Source organism: Terrapene carolina, unplaced genomic scaffold (assembly GCF_002925995.2).
Source record: "Terrapene carolina triunguis isolate 2854851 unplaced genomic scaffold, T_m_triunguis-2.0 Scaffold95, whole genome shotgun sequence".
Classification (NCBI taxonomy): domain Eukaryota; kingdom Metazoa; phylum Chordata; order Testudines; family Emydidae; genus Terrapene; species Terrapene triunguis.
In genome coordinates, this window is record NW_020664446.1 from 2717329 (window position 1) to 2738614 (window position 21286).

Consider the following 21286-nt stretch of genomic DNA (forward strand, 5'->3'; position numbering starts at 1 on the left):
ATATCGGGTCACGTTATAGCGGGGTAGAGGTGTATCTGCTAGCTGTGTAAGATTCCCCTAAACAGAAAGAGGCACCTACTGCGTCCCTCTTTAAGAGAGCTAATCCATCCATGGGCAGGGCTTGAAGCCTGCAGGTTTTGAGTCTGCCATATTAATGAGGCCTACATAGGAGGAGTCTATCCATCAAGACTTGGTCAAGATGGCTCAATAGGAGCACAATGGTTGAAGATGAAGGTAATCAAAGGAGTTCTGAAGAAATTCAGAAGGTGTGGCTACTCTTTTTGCCTTCACATGGAAACGTGAAGTGGCACAGGGTGCATGTGCAGCCCCGATGACACTACTACATAAAACATCTCCGGTTTCACGCGTGTGCACCTGCAGTGGGAGCTACACTGACATTCGGAGAAGGTGAATTTCTCCAGCTGAAACAACCTATGTAATTTAGGTTGGCTGATTGAAATCATCAGAATTGAATCTGGCCACATCATCAGGGTTAATAACCCTAACTCTTGCGATAGGCATCATGGGATCCTTAAGGACCAATATAAATTGGACAACTTCTTCCCTTCTTAACATTAACATGTTATGGATCTCATTCAAACCTACAACAAGCAAGAACTTAAGAAATTAAGCTGCTATACCCATCTTATGGTGTTGAAGCTCTCAAGAGATACAAGATTCCCTCACTACTTGTGATTCCCCTACAACCCTTTGAAAAGTCTTATCAACTGCAACATCTATGCATGATATTATAAGGCTGGTGAGAAAAGCAGCTTTTGTGGTGATCTTCTAGTCTTCTATGTTAGAGTCAGAGGAGCATTTTTTAAAAACATACTCTAAATTTACTTTTGTTTTTATTGCTATCTTTCAACTGAAGTTTTGACATTATTTGAATTTCCCCAAGCATACGTGTTCTCATAACATGCAACATATTTGAAGTGCAAAAAGCTATGTTATTCAATATCACAGTTGCACAAGTTAAGCCTCAAAAGTCAGGAAATCTGAAAGTTAAGGTTGAATATACACATTTTGATAGCTTAATTATGTAATCCCCTGCTATTTCTCAAATTAATTTTTTTGGCAATCTTAAATACATATATCATCTAAGATAGTGCTCAAGTATAAAGACTATCGCAATGTTTATGTACCAGGACAGAGTTAAGGATTGCCTGTTCAGCAGTAACTCTTGAATTTCCTGACTGAGAGCTTAACTTTAGGTTTGTATTTTTTCCCCTTTCTCATCTTGAAAAAAATCAGACTGTTTTTTGTTCCATCTTCCAAAAGATGCTGGAAAAATTAAATTTAACCAAGTGACTTGTTCAAAAAGGTATTAAAAATGTGTGAAGAAAAGGCTTAGGATGAACACTGCTTTGCAACCTTAATTGCATTAACCAGAACCAGCACAACTGCTAACACAATCTCACTCAGAAAATCTCAACAACACTGTCAAATCTTAGTTGACATTTTGCAGCTTAATAGCCAGTTTGGCCATATCCACACTGTATATATTATGCAAAATGACCTGTATCAGTTAGATAATACTTACAGATACCTGTGCTGCATAGTACTAATGAAAGCTGACATGTACCCAGAAGGAAAAGAAGGCATTAAAGCAAAAGACCAGATATCTGTAGACCTACAGGTTGTTGTTGTTATCATTATGCTACAGAATTTTCTGTATGACCTTGGTCAAGTCACCATTCCTCTCTTGGATTACTACATACATACCTCATAAGGGTTTGCTGTTAAGCATGCTGTGATCCTGGGATGAAAGACATTAGTTTATAATACTCCACATACCTTAAAATAAATTAAAGTAATGAAGTTAAGAAAAGAGAAAGTAAAGCAGAGAAAAACTTCAGAATTATCCAGGAAAAGAAAACAAACCAGCACAGAGAACTGTCCTGCCTCGGCCTGATGGAACACCGCAGAAATCTACAAGTCTCAAAGCAACATTCAAACCCTGGGGGGAAAACGGCACCAAAAAAAGTTACCATGGAAGTACAGCCAGTGTTCCAACTAGATTAAACATGCGAAACATATCACAATCTCAGACAAATTATAGAAACCCCGGTTTCAAAAAAACCACGAAGAAAATCGAACAGTGACAGATCAGCCAGATGCTAAAGCTAAACCGAAGTTAGACAAGGAAAACTTGATCCACAAGAGAAAGAAGAGCAAGAATTGCAGTATGTGCAGTTTTTCATATATGTAAATATTAATACTCCTTAGGCTGCCTATTAATTCACATGTGGAATATTCACGCTATTTACAATATTATAGCCCATGCCAGGACATTCCATTCTGGAGTCACGGTAGTAACTCCATAGTTATGGTGTCAGGAGCCAGTGCATTCTAGGACATATCTCCCACTTCTCTCTCCCCCCCCCCCCGGTCCGTTAGCATCGTCTCTGAATAAAAATTACTTTGGGGCACAAAATTTCTCATTTAGTCCTTGCCCGCAAGTGAATCACTTTGTCACTCTCTAAATTTAATTAAAGGGGCAATACTAGGCTGTGTGTTTTATAAAAAAAAATTCCCCACCATTTTGTGCTTTCAGCTCAAAAAATGGCAGGTTTGAAAAATGCTAATTTGTCTTGGACTTAGCCCTCCAGGTAAGGTTAAGAAACAAACAAAAATTCCTTAGCCTTTTCAGGTGGACTAGGTTCCCACCTACACAATTTTCATATAACTTTCCATAATGGGGGTGTGTGAAAAGCCTCTTTAGGTTTGCGCTACCAACATGCTAGAGAATACTACTACTACTACTACTATTTTCTTATGTAACATTTTTTGCCCCTAGATCTCCAAAGACTTTACAAAGAAATGTTGAGACTCATTCTCTCCATTTTACAAATGGGCGAGGCAGAGAAGTAAAACAACTAGCCAAGGACACAAGAGGCATCAAACTGGGCAGGATGGGGATGGAATCTTGGTTCAGTGCCCATGGACTACACTGCCTCTCATTATAAATAAGCGATTACATCCTTGGGTTTTAACTGAGAGCGATTGTTTTGTATTGCTGCCTTCTGAAACGGGTCAACTGCTTTGGGCATCCAAATCTAAGCCAAACCAATCAGTCACTGGCCAACATAGGGACACGATTGTTTTAAAGCAGTGTGAATATGAAAGGACAGAGGAATGTAAAATTTGAGAACAATGACCAAATATGGATCCAACACGCTGGCCACTATTACTGTAGTTTTGCAATTGGCCAACATGGTCACATGATCCTGTGAGCAAGAGAAGCCTCGGCATAGGGTAACTGAAGCTGCAACATGCGTAGGGCAAAAGCACCTTTTTATGTTAAGGATGTGGAATTTTTACATGCAAAGGAGGAACAATTACTGTACTTACATGTACGTCTGTAGTGAACATCTTTTGACTCAATTGTTGATCAGTACAGGTGATCTTTTGAACCTATTATTGTATAACTTCAAGAATTGTAACTGCTCACAGGTAAGTTTTCAACCTATGGGCCAATGATTTTCTACTCTAAACTTCAATTTCACAGAATCTATAAATTACACACACAAAACTATGTTAAAAGATTATTATTAAGGTTGCAAAGTCAGGCACTCCAAAGTCAGGAAATGCCAGCGTTAAGGTTGCCTGTGCAACCTTAATTCAGCCCCTTTGTATGCATTATGTTTCAGTCTTTAATTACATGATCACATACTATTTTATCCACAGGACCCCGTCTCATTCAGTATATAGGATGGCCTTAGGTTTGTGTAATGCTTGAGGTTTTTCTTGATAGGACCCTTGCCTCATTTGTTGCAGAAGTTGGAAGGTGTGTAGTGAAAAAGCAGGGAACAGCAAGAAGAGAAAGAACAGTCTCATAGTTAAGGCATTTGAATGCTGCCCTGGAGAAATGAATTCTATCCCTGCCTCTGCCACAGAGTTCCTATGGGATATTGGGCAAGTCACTTAAATCAAACTTCTCACAGATGATCACTAATGGTGTGCTCCACATTGAATGCCTGACTGGAAACCCTTGGGTCTGATTTGCAGGAGTGCTGAGCACTCACAGCTGCAACTGAAATCAATGGGAGCTGTGCTTTGAACATATGTAATGCTATATAATGCTAAGTCCTTTCTAGGTGTCTCAAATTGGGGACCCAAAACCAGTAGAAACTTTTTACTTTAATTTCTCTGTGCCTCAGTTCCCATCTGCAAAATGGGGATAATTCACCCCCTCACCTCAGAGGGGTGCTGTGAAGATAAATGTAATTGATGTTTGTGAAGCATTCAAATACTATAGTGATAAGCCTCATAGAATACCCATGAGGAAATAAATAATCCTGTCTTCAGAGCAGGGTTTGAATAATGTGCAGTAAATAAAGTACGGGGCCACACACTAAACAATGATGATGAAACAAAATATTGAATAGCTGCTTATTAAGTGAGCACCGTTCATCCTGTGCACTGAATTTTCTCTCTGCCTCAGGCTGGGGAAAAAAAATTCAGCATGAGCCAGAAGTAACCTTTCAGCCCAAATGTGAAAATCTGGCAAAATTATAAGCAACTGAAGACAAAGGGAAGTGTCGGGAACCCTTAATAACAGGTGACATTATGAGCCCCACTATAATTAAATTGCAAATACAGCATGGTTGCCCAAAATAACCTGAAACCACAGGCACCTTTAATGTTTTCTTTTTGCACTATGTTGTGAAGTTATAATATAGTATATAACAGGAAATGATGTCATGGACAATACTGTGACAGAATATCCAAACTTCCACTTGCTTTAAAAATAATTTCACTTACTTTAAAAGTGGCAAAATATCAGAAGGATCTCGATGTTCTATTGTAACTGAAGAGCTAGAGGTTTGTCTAGAATAAAAATAAAGCTTTGCATTTGGCACCTATTATTAGCTACTGCCCATGTCTAAACAAGCTCTACCCAATCAACGGGTGTATTTTTATCGCGGGGCAGTAAGAGGGGGTTTGTAAAGCAAGACATGGACAGTACCCTGGTTCATCCCTTTCACATCCATTCTCCCAAGAAACTCTCAAAGAGATTCTGTTTGTGTATCTGTATCAGACTGTGGAATGCACAGAAGTGAGGAGATGCTTTATAAACGTCTTTGCTGCAAATCAAAAGACAATTAGCACAGACACTGAAAACAAACATTTTAGCATTGCTTTTTCCATCATTAGGCCTTCTTCAGAGGTGAGGTGTAAGGAGTAAAACAGTGTCTGAAAACATCATGCAGATATTAGGGAAAGACAGGCACAGTACTAGAGATCTACTGCTTCATGCCACAGTTTTCTTACCCTGGTGCCAACACTAATACTATTTTCCAATATTTTCTTGCTATCTTCCACCTCAGAAATATACCCCTCTCTGAATTCACTCTCTCACCAAGATTATACTTTTCCCCTTTTATAAAAGTCAATCCTAAAGGTGGGTCCTACAGTTTGAACAATCATTACTTTTAGTTTTGATTTTTAGTGTGCACTTCAGAACCATTTTGAGTTTCTCTCTCTTCCCTCTACATAAAATATCAAATTGCTCTTCTCATCTTACATATGAAGTTAAATCAAAACCCTTTAATAATAATTTCACACTGAAAAGTGAAAACAGCTGAACAAAACCATGCAGGTGCAAGAGAGAACAAGAGAGCATTAGGAAGTCAATGCAGTATCTGTTTCCCACTCTCTTTTTGATTATTGAAAGGGCCAGAATCAGAATAATACTCTTGACTGGGGAATCTAAATTTAAAGGGAAACTGAAGAGGAAGAGGATACAATAGGGAGACCCTTGCTACTGTTTTATCCACCCTACCCCTCCTAATTAGAAACAGAGTGAAATTTGAAATCTAATATGTAACCCACTGAATTTTTTTTTTATTTTTATTTTTTTTTAAGCGGTGATCAACATTTTCCTGAATGACCCCAGCTAGGACCTGGTACTGAACTACTCATTAGTAACAGCCATGCTTTGCAATATTACCCTGGATGTGGCTGTTTGTCTGTTAAGATCTGTAAAGGGGTTTAGAATGGAGACACACTGCTGGCGTACAGGGAGCACAGAAGGGATAATTTAAAACTCATGTTTTTCCTCCCCCCTCACAGAAAACATGCCTGCCATTGTGCAGCTGGGCTGCCAGCTTCATCACTCCCTTCATCGCCAGTCTTGCTAATTAAAAGGTTGATCACAGAACAATGCTCTTCTCATTAATTTCAGTGTTCTGATTGGGCAGGATTCCGGTTTGCTCCGCCTGATCTTTTCCACACCGCTGAAGTTAATGTGACAGGAGCCCGAAGATGGATTACCCGCTGCCATATTGCCCATCACCTCCAATCAGGAGCTATCTGTGTAAACTGATTGTTCTAATTTGCTCTCATTATTTTTACAATATCAGGAGAAAATAACTCACACAGCTCACTGTCAAAGCCATGAAAATCAGCCATTAGTTAAACCTAGACACTGAGTGGCTTTATTAGGAACACTGCAGTTTATTGATGCAGCTTCTGGAAACTAAGATAATATCGGCCTTTTCTAAACATGCTTTTTTAACATTTATGTAGAAAGGAAATATGTATTGGAATACTACTCTTGGCAATAGGATGCTTGCTGTCCTGTTGTAGTTATCTTGGGACCTTGGTGTACAATGCAGACTAGAAACAATGGAAGTCTAGGTTACACATTAGGAAGGGCAGAACATACAGTGTATCTGTACACAAGCGTGTCTGAACATCTCAGCTGCTACTTTACAATTGACACAGAAACGAGCCCATCACTAAGACTATGAACACATACGCAAATACAACTTAAATCCTATTTACCAGTTCAAAGGGGTGCATAGAGGCAAGGCTGGTGGGTCTGTGATTATACGGGCAGCACACAAGGTCAAAGATTTGGCTTTAAGTAAACAGAGGAGCCTACACTGTTCCCTGAAGGTCAACAGAGTCAAAACACAGGGTCTGCTAGCGGGATTGCTAGATGATACGATACAGAGCCATGGTCTCAAAAGTAGCCAGGAACTACTTTTCCTACAGAAAAGTATCATGCTGCTACAATTTGGGAATGAGTCAGTCAGTCAGTGCAGAACATGTTATTTCACACTGAGCCTCCGAGGACTCTCAAGCTAAATGAATAAATGAAGTATTTTAGTGGTGGTAAGTCAGGCATTATCTTTATACCAAGGGGGTCTCAAGTCCAGAACCATTTGACGTCTATATTGTATACATAGAGGGCCTTCACGCTAGATTTGTATTGTTCTGGCTGCTGCTTATTGTATCTTAGTAGAGGGAAATGCTAACTAGGGGGATTTACAAGTATATGATAGCTTAAACCCTGCTACAGATAAACTCCCAACTGGTGCTCGCTATCCTGCAACTCTCACTATGCCCTCGGAGTGATGGGCAGAGCTCAGATGACGGATTTCTACATTTAAATAAATATCTAAATTAGATTAGTTCTTTGTGTAGACCTGGGTGAACCACAGGGGACATTCATCATTGTGCCAAAAAAGTTAAATCCACTGGGGTAGATTCAAAGTGACTCGTTCTAGACCTACATTTTATCCCTCGGGCTTATTGCCAAGATGCTGTGCCAATATACATGAGGCGAGCTAGAAATCGCAAGAAAGGGGACAAAAGGTAACTGGCTACCAGGTAAGGGTTAATTGTTTGCTTCTGACAATGATGAATTGCTCAGGTCAGGAACTGAATTCCTGTGTGTCTTGCACAGGGCTGAGCCCCCTGTCAATAATTAAGCTTTTTATATTTAAGCAGATTTTATATATAAAAAAGGAATATTTCCCCCTCCAAAAGTGATGGAAATCTGGCTTCTCCTCACTTCTCTTACTGTAATTTACGTGATAATTTTCATTCATGTTTTTAATATATATTTAAAAACTCTTTAGAATTGCTGCAGAGTTTAGCTTTTTGGGTTAATTTTTCCTCCTTTCTATGAGCTAAGTCCCTGCTTTGCTTGGCTTTTTTTTTTGTTGTTGGCCCCCTTCTAATGGATCTCTCTTTGAGGGGCGTGCCATGCTTTTCTTCTTAAAATTCCTGCACTGAAAGCCTGCACCATACTACTCTCTGCAAAACGTGCTGATGGCACAAATTACAAGCCCCCAGCCGAACACTCCAGCCCCCACCATTCGGGCAGATTTATGTGGGCTCTTGCCGACGTTATTACAAGTCAGAGTTTATTGGGAAATTGTTACATTATGCGGAGTGTCTAACAAATTGCTTATGCTGCTATAATTGGATTACAACAGCCGCTTGCTCCCACCGGTAAGATTAGGCAAGTAGGACTCCTGCCGATCTCTGAGCGTTAGCAGTAATTTTATTTGCCTTGCCTCTCTCTTTCCTAACAACATGCCTCTTTCCCTGCCAGCTGTCTGCTGAAAAGGCACAGGCTTGTTCCTTGGCCCTAACAATGCAATTACAGCCCTGCAGATCGCACTGTTTGTGCATTAAGTACAGAGCCAAAACGAGGCGAATTGATCGTTTGACTTTTGGAGGAGCCATGTGATCTCTGTGTGCGGGTGATCCGGCATGCATCAGTGGGCAATGCTGCAGTACATGCTTGATGATGAACTTGCTTTAGACTATTTCTCCTCCCTGTCCCCTCCCAGCAAAGAAGACACTAGAGCCTCCTCCACACTAATCTAGATCAGTCTACAAAGACTGGCTCAAATGTATTGGCTCCTTTGTTTAGATTAAAATCAGAAGTAATTTTAGCTTCTGAAGCACCTCATTCAAATGTATCTAGCGGTGTCCCTGTACTGGGTTGCAATCAAAGCAGGTCAGTCACATGTTCATGCTGAAAACATTCATAAAGAATTCTCATGTTTTCCAAACACGTTTTACTTTGAAGCCTTAAATTGGGTAAAAATCTAGTCGATGCTGCCATCTTGGCACAGACCATCACTGCCATCTGTGGTGGCAATCCCTGTCTTGGCACGGCCTCTGTAGTGAACTCTTCAGAAATGGCACTGCTTCTCGTGCCCCCTGAACTGACATGTATTGTCTGCCTCTACAGCCACCTCGGTTATGTACTCATAATATTTAGCATTTCGATCCTGGAGGATCCCAAAGCACTTTAAAACTACAGGCCCAAGATTGCAGCTCTTATTCAGGTGAGTAGTCTTATCTAGTTCAATGTGACTACATGGCTAATGCAGCCACTTCTGGGGTGGAGTGGTGCAAACAACCAGTGCACATCATATTGCATAGCCATATGCACACACAGAGATTATGGCCAAGGATACCAGTTTAAATTCTTATTCTCACAAAATTGCCATTGCATCTTTGGTGCCCAGGCAGAGAAGGCAGAAGCTCAATTTCTAAGAGCTCATGAGGCAGACTCAATAGTTTATAGCAGAACACTCAGTTTTTCTCCACCTGAGCGATGGAAAGATGGGCTGAGCTGAGGGTAATGCATTTTGAACTTCTAGTTCTAGAGGTTTCAAACTTGATGCTAAAACCAGTAAGCCATCCCCGAAGAGATGACTGAACTTCTGAAATTATTATATCAAGATTAACCTCCCCCCCAAAGATACCGTTAGTTCCCCCTCACAGAAGAGTTTAGGAGGATTCATAATTGTAAGGCATTTAGAGATCCTTGGCTGAGAGACAATCTTTGAGTGCTAAGTATTATATTAGTCTATTGCTTCAATGTTTCTCAAAGACTATTCAAAAAGTCAGTTTTAACTCTTATTTGAAATATAACTTCGCTGACATAAAATGGCTTGGGGTGGGGGAGGGGGGAGGAGTAAAAGAGGAGACTGCCTGACAGTGTTTGCATCGCTGGAGACTAAAGAAGCCTGTTAACATGTAGTTTAACACTCAAAAGAAACTCTGAACAGCTGAAATGCCTTATAGATAGCTCAGACCCAGAGGAAGTGCAAACGTCTGCATTGTGAATTGTAGATCTTAATTACAGACAATGGCTGGTACAGCAAGTAGCAGGGCAACAAAAGTGAAACCGTTGCACTGTTCATAGCTGGCAATAATTCTTCAGGAAAATATTTACTATCAATCAGTTATGAGAAAAGGGACTCTGCGCTCATAAAACAGCACGTTGCTTCTCATACTAGGACCATTTTGCTTCAGCATAATCTGAATTTAAACAGCTTGTTTCCTGCGGATATAATTTTGGAAATAAATAAAACAAGTCTATCAAAATCTGGAGAATGGGTGTGTGGGGGGAGGGAGAATTTCACACATTTCTGTCAGTCATTTGCAAAGAGATTATTAGACTGGGGGGAAGCTGAAGCAAAAAACTTGCCTTGACCTCACAAAAGGTAGGAAACTCCAAATTAAGGTAAAAACCCCAGGCAGACACACGGTCATGAAAGGAAGATCACTGTCACATCAAAGCTTTTATAAGCACCTCTGAATTTCTTTGCTATTCAAAGATCTAAAATGCTGAGATTTTTATGATGTTCTTTACGTGTTCAAAGCACTGTTTGAACATTAATCAATCTTCAGCTACATACAGTACTTGTAAAGTAGGCAGCACGTCATCCCCATATTACAGATGGGGAGTCAGCGTAGAGAGGCAAAGCGACTTGCTCAGGATCACACAAGTCAATGGCAGAGGTGGAATTAACTCAGTTCCCAACTCCTAACCCTATCCTCATTCTTTCATCCCAAAACACTTTGCATCAAAACTATAAAGAGGAAATACTAATCACCATGTAAATACAGCCACAGTCAGGGCTGAGCACCCAACATTGCACAGGGGTTTAGGACAGAAATTTAAGAAGCTGAAGAATACACTTTCTGATTCAAACTGCCAAGAGAATATTAGGGAAAAAATGTAATTATTCAAGTTGAATTCATCCGGGAATCCAGGATTAACCTTCTCTTCTCTGATTCTTATGTATTTTAAGATTTAACAACATTGTAAAACTGCATTTTTTAAGAAAAAAGAAGAAGACCCCCCTGAACGGTGAAGCAGAATTCTATGGTGGTTGTTGTGATGTCTCGAGCACAGTGAATGCTTGGACAGTCTCAAAGAACAGGAGCCATCCATCTGTGACTTAACGGGACCAGAAACAATACAAACGGGCAATTTCAAATACACCAGATCAATCCCTCCTACCACAGCATGGAACCCTAAATGTTCAATTTTAAAGAGTACCTGCAGTTCAACTTGGAATGCAAGAAAAAATTCTGTGCCTCAAACCATGTCTACGCTACAAAATGATGCTGACCTAACTTATGTCGGCATACAGCCGCTGCAGTTATTAAATCGCATGCGTGTGCACACTTGGGTTGGCACTGCGCGCTCTCACCAGGAGCGCTTATATTGATTGTACTGTCAGTGTGGGGCATTGTGGAATAGCTCCTGAAAGCCAGTAACAGTTGACATAAGCAACTCAGCATCCACACTGACACTGCGTTGGCCAAACTACATTGACCATGACTCTGTACCACTTGGAGAGGTCGTGTTACTATTGGTGTAGACAGGCACTTACATCTGCGGGAGCCAAATTTAAGCAAAGACACTTCCACGGCTAGGTTGACACAAGGCAGCTCACGTTGACCTAACCTTGTAGTGTAGACCAGGCCTAAGGTCTTATCTACACTTAAAAGATTACAGTAGCACAGTTGCACTGCTGTAGTGCTTCGGCGTAGATACTACCTATGCAGATGGAAGGAGTTCTCCCATTGGCGTAGATAATCCACCTTCCCAAGAGGTGGTAGCTAGGCTGAATTCTTCTATCGACCTAGTGCTGTCTACATAGAGACTTCAGCGTTGTTACTCCAACTTCTCGAGGTGTGGATTTTTCACACCCCTGACTGACATAGTTAAATGTCCTAATTTTCTAGAGCAGACCAGGTCTAAGAGTTGACTGTTAGGAGATTGCCGTGGAGAATGCTTATTTGCTTAAGATTTCTAAATAGGTGGTGGAGCAGAGAGCCTGAAAAAGAGTGGAATGCAAGTCTACCTCCATTCCTCGCTTCTTTTGTTTATTCACCTCTTGGGTCATTTCAGAACACAGGAGGTGAAACTAACTAGTTAAAACTAAGCCTTCCCAAAAGAAAACTGTCATGTCAAACCATCCAGAGGCCTTGTATTATTCCAGAGCCAGAACAGAAAATGGGCTGGCTGAGCTGGCAAAATACTACTTTGTGCATAGGTAGGTGTCTTCATCCAAGGATCTCAAAAGCATCTTATTAATAAACCGCATATCACTCCTATGAGGCAGGTATTAGTTAGCCCCATTTTAGAGAGGGGTAAATTAAGACACAGTGGTGAAGTGATTTGCCCCAGGTCTCAGAGAAACAACGGCAGAGCTGGACACAGAATGCAGGAATCCCAGTCCCTTGTTCAACTACTATACTCACTAAGATTCTAAAAAAATAATGCCCATCAGCCTGTAAGGACAATGCCCAGAACAAATAACGTGCTTTAGATAAAACCACTGACTACCACCTAATAAGCGGTGTATGAAATCAAGAATCCACAATCACTGTAGCATAGCATAACATGCGACATCACGAATGTGGAAAGAAAGCACATTCCTTCTACTGCACTGTCTAAACTGGAGTTTTCCCCCCATCATAAGCAGGCCAAACCAAGAGCGCAAACACAAGCTTTTGTGCCAGAATGGGGCTGGAAAAGGGACCTTGAAAAGAACGAGTGATACCATGAGGGTAGCATAGAATATTCTAGAAAGCTAGGAAGGAAGAAGTACCATGGAATATGAAACAAAGTGAACACGTGGTACATATGTACGAGGTTGAACTAGCTGCAGATCATTTAAAGCACAGGAATTGCCAACTGAATACAGAAAAATAGGTTGATGGTGGAATCGGGACCTTGTGGTATCAAGTTACAAGCAAACCCTTTATTAAAAGAACCCTTCAAATTAGAAGGGACGCTACCAGAGCGGGGGAGGGAAGGGGTTGGGGGAAATAATCTAGCAGCCTAGCGTGAACAGTGAGAGCTGGATCTAGTGAAATCCAGTTTACGAGAAGGTTGAAAGACAAGACCTTCCTGCTGAGTAAGGGAAATGCGCCATCTAGGATAAAGGTGCAGCCAAGGAGATTATGGACCCTTCTGAGTTAGCCAGCAGTTGGTAAAAGCCTGAAGAGCCAAACTAAACCAGATCACCTCTGTGGCAGAGGGAGAATAAAATGGGCAAAGGTAGTGAATAAGAGGTGAAGGTCAGCAGCAGAAAGCAAGCCAGAAAGGATGCTGAATAGCGATGAGAAAACTTATTTGCACATCCAAGTGCATTACAGAAAACACGTGCCATACCAGATGCCAGGGGATTTTTAACATGCATCACTCTAGTAGAGGGTGAAGCACACACCAACATCACTATCTGGCTCGGAGATGCTGGCTTACAAAATATGGAATGAACAACAGGAACAGATGCTCATTTAGTCAACTTTCAATAAACCTCATTATAAATCAACACCCTGTCTTTGGAGCTGCAGCCCATGCTAGGTCTTTACCTTACTTAACCATATATCACCAACTCCTGGGGAGGTTGTCCACTTGTAGCTGCACACCAGTAGCAGCAGCACGAGAGGTTCGGAGGTGGGGAACTGTTTCCCAATCATGTTATGGCCTGTGTGGAGACTAAGGAAACCCTAAGGAAGTGGTGCATATATTTTTAACACATATATCCTTTGCAAAAAATGTATATGAACCAACACCATCTTTGTGTAATGTACCCAAGGGCAGAGGATAAGATGGCAAAGATCAATGGGAGTTACTCCTCAGAACCAAAGTAAGAAAGAGTGGAACAGCTACATACTGAAAATACCTTACAGGAAACTGTGATTCACTCCACCAGTAGTGCTTCAAATTCAAATATGTCTTTAAAAAGACCATGTCTGTTCTTTATTTAATTCATTGCATTCAAATATGGCTAAGTTCCTACATGGGGGAGTTTCAGAACACAAATTCATGCCAAAAAAGCAGGACAGAGGACAGCAGTAGAATCTCAGCAGCAGTAAAAGTCACCAATGCTTGTTTGTTTGACGAGTAGAATGACCTCCCATATGTAAGATCCAAAGCATCTCATTGCCAAAAACAACCATTGGTCCTTATCAGCCTATGGATATTTGAGTACAGACAGTGAGATAAGCACTATACCAGCGGTTCTCAAACTGTGGGTGGGGACCCCAAAGTGGGTCGCGACCCTGTTTTAATGGGATCACCCGAGCTGGTGTTAGACAGGCTGGGGCCCAGGGCCAAAGCCGAAGCCAGAGCCCCATGGTGGGGCTCAGGCTTTGGCGTCAGCCCTGGATGGCGGGGCTCAGGTTACAAGCTGCCCACCTGGGGCTGAAGCCTTTAGGCTTCGGCTTTAGCCCCCTGACCTGGGGCAGTGGGCCTCGGGCTTCGATTTTGCCCCACCCCCCACCTGGGGCGACAGGGCTTGGGTGGGCTCAGGCTTCGGTCCCAGCTCCTGGGGTCGTGTAGTAATTTTTGTTGTCAGAAGGGGATCACGGGGCAATTAAGTTTGAGACCCCCTGCACTATACGGAACACTGAGTACCCAAGGTCTTAAAATAGATCCAGACAGCACACTGGGTGCGCCTGGAGGTGGGATCCCCATGCCGCGGTGCCTCACACTTAAACAAAAAGATGTAAAGCTTTTTTTAAAAAGGCCTTTGTTTTTCTCTGAATTAGGAAGATGAGCACTGACTAGGTCAATTACAGCGGAAAGGCTGCACAGAAGATACCGGTTAGAGACACATTTTGCTGGACAGTGGCAAACAAAAGCTTCTCTGGGAGATGGAAGTCACCCTACCTGCAAGATGAAACTGCACATCAGCCACTATACAGAACAGATAAACATCAAGTGCAAACCCAGCAAACAATGTCAAGTTCAGCCGCAGTGGTGCACAAACCACTTGCCTGTGGAATAGTGCAGAAGCAGGATAAAAAACGAACGACAAAGCTTACGAGAGACTGAATGATGACTCTGACGTGGAGCCTAGGACTTGATTCTTACCCAGCGCTGACATTACTGTGCAGTACTAGAGAGGGTAATCACACGGTTAAAGGTGCAGTCCTCGGAATCAGATGCTAATCCCTTCTGTCTTTCACCACTGGATGTCTAAACGGAAGTTAAAAATCCTATGGGACTTTAGGCACAGAGTGCTGACATGCAGAAACCCCGCTCACCCTTGCCAACATTCCCCTTTCAATAAAACACATTGTAACGTCCAAGGCTATGAGACATATCAATCATGGAGGATGAAATCCACTCCTGTGCTGAGAACTAGCACATGGCCTATGAACTCCTATGAAGTTCCACTTAAGTCCTTCACCCTGAGTGCACTGAACAGTTGCTCCATTGCCATGCAGTTACACTACTGGTATATAGCTAACTGGATTACAGTGGACCAACATGTCTACTAGAGTTAAGGTTTAGATCAGCTTTCTGTTTAAGTGCTCTGAAATCCACACAGTTACTCATATTGTCTTGAAATTTGGTGTGCCTGGGTAATTTGACCCAAGGGTTCCCGAGACATGGTCCCCCCCACACCTCAATGGTTTTCCTGGATTTTACCAAAATATTTCTGCTCACAGACAGGGATCAAACCAGGGCTGAGATCACCACAATGGGGTCTCAACTGCTCATAAGTTACCCTCATAGAGTGCATGCCACCTGCTAGCCAGAGTTCAGCTCTCCTTGTAAGCACACAGCTAATGCTCATGTGTGAATGGCTTACACTGAGCATGCAGACAGAGGAGCCTATAGGGTTTGTAGGTTAATATAATAATGGAGATATACCTATCTCATAGAACTGGAAGGGACCCTGAAAGGTCATCAAGTCCAGCCCCCTGACTTCACTAGCAGGACCAAGTACTGATTTTTGCCCCAGATCCCTCAGTGGTCCCCTCAAGGATTGAACTCTCAACCCTGGGTTTAGTAGGCCAATGCTCAAACCACTGAGCTATCCCTCCCCCGTATCTGGAAGTGTCTCACCACAGCTGGATAGCTCAAGGTACTAAGCAGTCGTCCTTGGACCCTGACTCACTCAGCCAGTGTCACTTCAGGTCTCGCTCAGGACAGAAATCTGGAAAAGGTCTGAAGGCATAATGCTAAATTCTGTCAGCCTGTTTTTGTTTTAAATTTGGGGGAACGTAATCAAACTATTTTTGGAAAAAAAAAAAAATAGGCATGTGAATGCTAGCTGGAAGGGAAGGAGGATTGGGGGGGTGGAAGAGTGGGGGTTAAATGAGAATGCGGTGGGGAGGGGAGAGGGGTTGGGAGACTGGGAAGGGGGACATAGAATCATAGACTTTACGGTCAGAAGGGACCATTATGATCATCTAGTCTGACCTCCTGCACAACGCAGGCAACAGAATCTCACCCACCCACTCCTGTAACAAACCCCTAACCTATGTCTGAGTTATTGAAGTCCTCAAATCGTGGTTTAAAGACCTCAAGGTGCAGAGAATCCTCCAGCAAGTGACCCGTGCCCCACGCTGCAGAAGAAGGCAAAAAAATCCAGGGGCCCTGCCAATCTGCCCTGGAGGAAAATTCCTTCCCGACCCCAAATATGGCGATCAGCTAAACCCTGAGCATGTGGGCAAAACTCACCAGCCAGCATCCAGGAAAGAATTCTCTGTAATAACTCAGATCCCACCCCATCTAACATCCCATCACGGGCCATTGGGCATATTTACCGCTAATAATCAAAGATCAATTAATTGCCATAATTAGGCTATCCCATCATACCATCCCCTCCATAAACTTATCAAGCTTAGTCTTGAAGCCAGATATGTCTTTTGACCCCACTACTCCCCTTGGAAGGTTGTTCCAGAACTTCACTCCTCTGATGGTTAGAAACCTTAGTCTAATTTCAAGTCTAAACTTCCTAATGTCCAGTTTATATCCATTTGTTCTTGTGTCCACATTGGTACTGAGCTTAAATAATTCCTCTCTCTCCCTGATATTTATCTCTCTGATATATTTATAAAGAACAATCATATCTCCCCTCAGCCTTCTTTTGGTTAGGCTAAACAAGCCAAGCTCTTTGAGTTCATAAGACAGGTTTTCCATTCCTCAGATCATCCTAGTAGCCCTTCTCTGTTCCTGTTCCAGTTTGAATTCATCCTTCTTAAACATGGGAGACCAGAACTGTACACAATATTCCAGATGAGGTCTCACCAGTGCTTTGTATAACAGTACTAACACCGCCTTATCTTTACTGGAAATACCTCGCCTGATGCATCCCAAGACTGCATAGCTTTTTTAACGGCCATATCACATGGATGAGAGTGGCACAGGCACTAGGGGAGAATAGGAGCAGAGGTGTCTGTCAGCCCCACATTCTCCCCTCCTATGTGTGCCAGGATCTGGAGGGGGCCTTCCTCTCTTGTGGAGTCCGAGTGCCTCTCTCCACTTTCGGGTGTGTGGTGGGATTTGGTGGGGGTCACCTGTCCCTCTAGGAGGGTCTGATCCTCTCTCCTTGCCTCTGCATATGAGCTAGAATACAGACGCATTGCCTCTCTCCCTGCTTTCCCATGTGTGTGCGCTGGGATCTGGGAGTAAGCCCTGCCCCTATATGGTAGTATGCCCCTCCATACCCTTCTTCATATGAGCTGGGATCTATAGGGCCCTGTCCCTATGGGGGGTATCTGAGCCCCCTGCCTGCCCCACATCATGGGATTTGGGGAGCTTTGTCGTGCTAAAGGGGGTCAGAGCCCTTCTCCATGTGAGTCAGCATTTGGGGAAGGCAAGAACAGGCAAGCTCAAAGCATGCACCAGAACACACACTGCTGAGACTGCAGTGAGGAGCTAAGAACGGGCATGCTTGATGCACATCACAGATCTCTCAAGCACTGGGGAGGGAGGATCACAGAATATCAGGGTGGGAAGGGACCTCAGGAGGTCATCTAGTCCAACCCCCTGCTCAAAGCAGGATCAGTCCCCAGGCAGATTTTTGCTCCAGATGCCTAAATGGCTGCCTCAAGGATTGAGCTCACAACCCACTGACATGAACAGAGCAGTGCACACCTCAGAGTGATTTGTTTCAGGCTTTATTTGTCTCCATGGGGTTGATACTATCACACCTCCCAGAGCCTCCTATCCTTTCAGTATTATCCTGTGGGGGTGATCTGGATATAGCAGATGACTAATTTCATACGATATAGCAGAGTGCCAGCTCTGCTACAGTTAAGTTTGAGAAGACCTTTCTGTTTAAAGGGTGACTCTTCCAAGTGCTCTAAAATCCACATGCCTGGCTTGTCTTGAAATTGTGTGTGTCTCGTGGGAATGTGGGGTAGGGTTAGTGACCCAAATTTGGCCCAGTTGACCTCTCGAAAAACCCCCCAGCATTTCATAATGTTTGCAGATTCTAGCAACTTTGACCTCTGAAACCCACCCTGAGCAGGAAGAGAATGAACTGTTAATGTTTGGGAAAAACAAGCCTCTGTCAAGGTTTTTTTGGTAAGAAAATATGTTCTACATGTGAATGCTCACTGGGTGGGGCAGGGGTGGGAGAGTAGGTGAGAATAGGGGTAGGGTCTGCAGTGAGGGATGGGGGTATTCTGGGGAGGGAGGTAAATGCAATAGAGTGGTAGGGGAAGGAAAAGTGGCTGGGAACTCAAGAAAGGGGTGGGATTGGGGGAGCAGGAGGGGAGAAAACAGGAGGGACTGGACAATGGGAGGGGTGGCAAGGGAAGTTGGGGGTTTAGAGGTGGGAGCCTGCCAATCCTGAATCTCCCCTACCGTGTGTGCTGGGATTTGGGGGAACCTGCCCCTCTTGAAGTGTCTGAGCCCCTCTCCATGTGAGCTGGGGGGGGAGGGGTGGTAATAGAAATGTAAACATCTGAAACCCAGGAAATGAATCATTAAGATACATGTCAGCTCTGTGTGGAGTGTGTCAGTGAGGGTGGCTGGCCAGAGTGTGAGCGGACCACTTTGGAAGTGGGTGAACTGGGTGGCGCTAGGGTGTGGCCCATGAAACCTGGCTGAAGCATGGGCAGGAAGCCCAGCTGGGGTTGCGTAGTGTGGGTGAGGGGCCTGGCTTGATGTGCAACACGGGCTCGGCGACATAACCAAGGAAATGCACAGCCCTCAAGTAAGCTGCTGCCTGTGATGTGTGTACACAGCAGCACCAGGCAGGAGACAGTAAGGACCAACTGCTCAGGTTGTAATGGCTTCTACAGTGCTAACTAATGGCTTAATGGGACGGGAAAGCGAGCAGGAGCTGGAAATGTTGGTGGGGTCGCTACATGTTGCAGGAGATGGTGGGGCAGGGGGCGGACAAGGAGAGAGAGACACTCATCTTCTCTCTCCTGCTTAAAGTTACTGTAGCAACCCTGTAATAAAACGGACAAGATTCCGTGACACAGACCATGAGGGAGATTTCTCTCCCTGGCCCTGTTAGTCGCCACACAGCGCAAGTATTTCAAAGCACGACCATTATTTCCATTCCACTCGAACAAAATGTACAGGAGGGTGGAAGAGCACTCAGGAATCCCATAGCAACTATATGGCCTAACAGAGAAACCATCAGGAGTATTATTGGCTCTGCCACTGGCCTCCTGAGTGGTCTTGGGCAAGTCACTTCACCTTTCTGTGCCTCAGTTTCTCACCTCTAAAATGGGGATCTACTGATGAAAAGTGCTATATAAATGCTAGCTTTTTCTTTGTTATTACCTAGCTACAGTATGTGTCAAATGAAACCCTAAATGAGAACTATAACCGCCTTATCTCTGTATTACCACCCAATTTTCACAGTTTTGAGTTTAACTGAACTTAACATTCTGGAAAGCTGCAAGATACCACCAGACAACCTTAACTCTGCATGAATGAAGTTTTTTTGGGTTCTTTGGTCAGGGAATTTATAAAGTGCTTTGCTACACCTGGAGCGTAAGCGGTTCTGAGAAAGCCAACTTCTATTTCACTTTGTATTGTAACCACAAAACAACAGCATCAGTAACCTGTTAGTAACAGAAACTACTACTAAGGGAAAGCAATTACCCCTATGTAGTAGGGAAACGTGCTCAAAGAAGCCCCTGTTAAGCTAATGCAAAACCAATGCAAAATATGTATAAATACTTCATCTCTAGGGTACATATATCCTGGATATGCAGTATTAAGAACACGTGCTTTTCCATGTCTGGGGCCAGAATTCAGCTCCACCTCTACAACATAAAATGAGTCTTGCAGCCTCTGGCACTCTCTCTTTGTTGCTTGTCAGTAGCCCACTAAAAATATTTTTGTAAGGAGTGATTTCATTTTTGTCCCTATCATTTTGAAGGGGCAATTTCAATTCAGAGGGGCACAAATGAAGTTAATAGTTATAATTCTACCACACACCCTCCTCAAAACCAAGATGCTCAGGTCAAAAGGAGCTGTTGCATGGTAGGTGGGCCCCGAATGGAAGCCTTAGACTATCTTGGTAGTAGCTGTACACTGGCTCATTTGTATGATGCTTGTGACCAGCATCATGACCCCAGGATGAAATATGCTAAATACCAAGGGCATTTTGCTGAGGGCTGCAAATCGTGTACCTTGGTATCCTGCCAGGAGTGTTTCACCCATTTTGTATGACAACGGGCATGACTGCAGGTGGCAGCATGCAATACTGTACGTCTTGATCAAAGAGGGTCATTGGGCAGCAAGGGCCAAGCAGCTGTACTTCATGCTGGGATCTGTAGCTTGCACAAGGCTGCACCTCTCTAACAGACGGTGACTGCAAGCTGCTCTTTGGGTCACTCGTGTGCAACATGAAGCTGACATTTGTGCAATGGAACAGCCATCTTCCCACAGCGACAGAAGCACCTTCAAAGGCCAGCAGAAATGTGGGTTCTGAATAGACAGGGCAGATTTAACAGCCATTCAAAATTAACTCCAAGAAAAGGGAATCTCAAGAAGATTCAAGGAATAAGTCAGAAAAGGGAGCAAGCTTTCTACTGGTCACTTTATAGTGACAGAACAACAACAAAATGCCAGCTGGTTTCAGTAACAGATGCTCTGATCTGTCTTGCATGCCCACCGAACTTCTTTCCAGTGGAAACATGGAGCTTATGCGACGCTGAGCAGATCCTTTACGCAGCCCTTTTTATGCATACAGTGTCATGGCTGGGATGTTTTCTGCTCATTGACAATCCCGCATGTATATATCTTATTTTATACTAGTTACACTTAGTTTTAGGAAAGGCAAAACGAGAGGCGGGTGGTTACTGACATTTCACCTCTCCCGTTATTATATTGCCCTACAAATGTATCTTATCTGACGTAGTGATATGAAAATGAACATAGTCACTTTTTCTTCCGATTTTCTCTTTTCCCCTTCCCTCCAAATATTGTGTTAGGTTTGTTCTTTTAATT

The 21286-nt window shown here is 43.2% G+C and overlaps 1 protein-coding gene across 9 annotated transcripts in view; it reads right to left on the reverse strand.

The window, feature by feature from the left end:
• The window catches only part of BTRC (beta-transducin repeat containing E3 ubiquitin protein ligase), a 158898-nt gene that overhangs the window by 58879 nt on the left and 78733 nt on the right, over positions 1–21286 (reverse strand). The gene's annotated exons all lie outside the window — the stretch shown is intronic.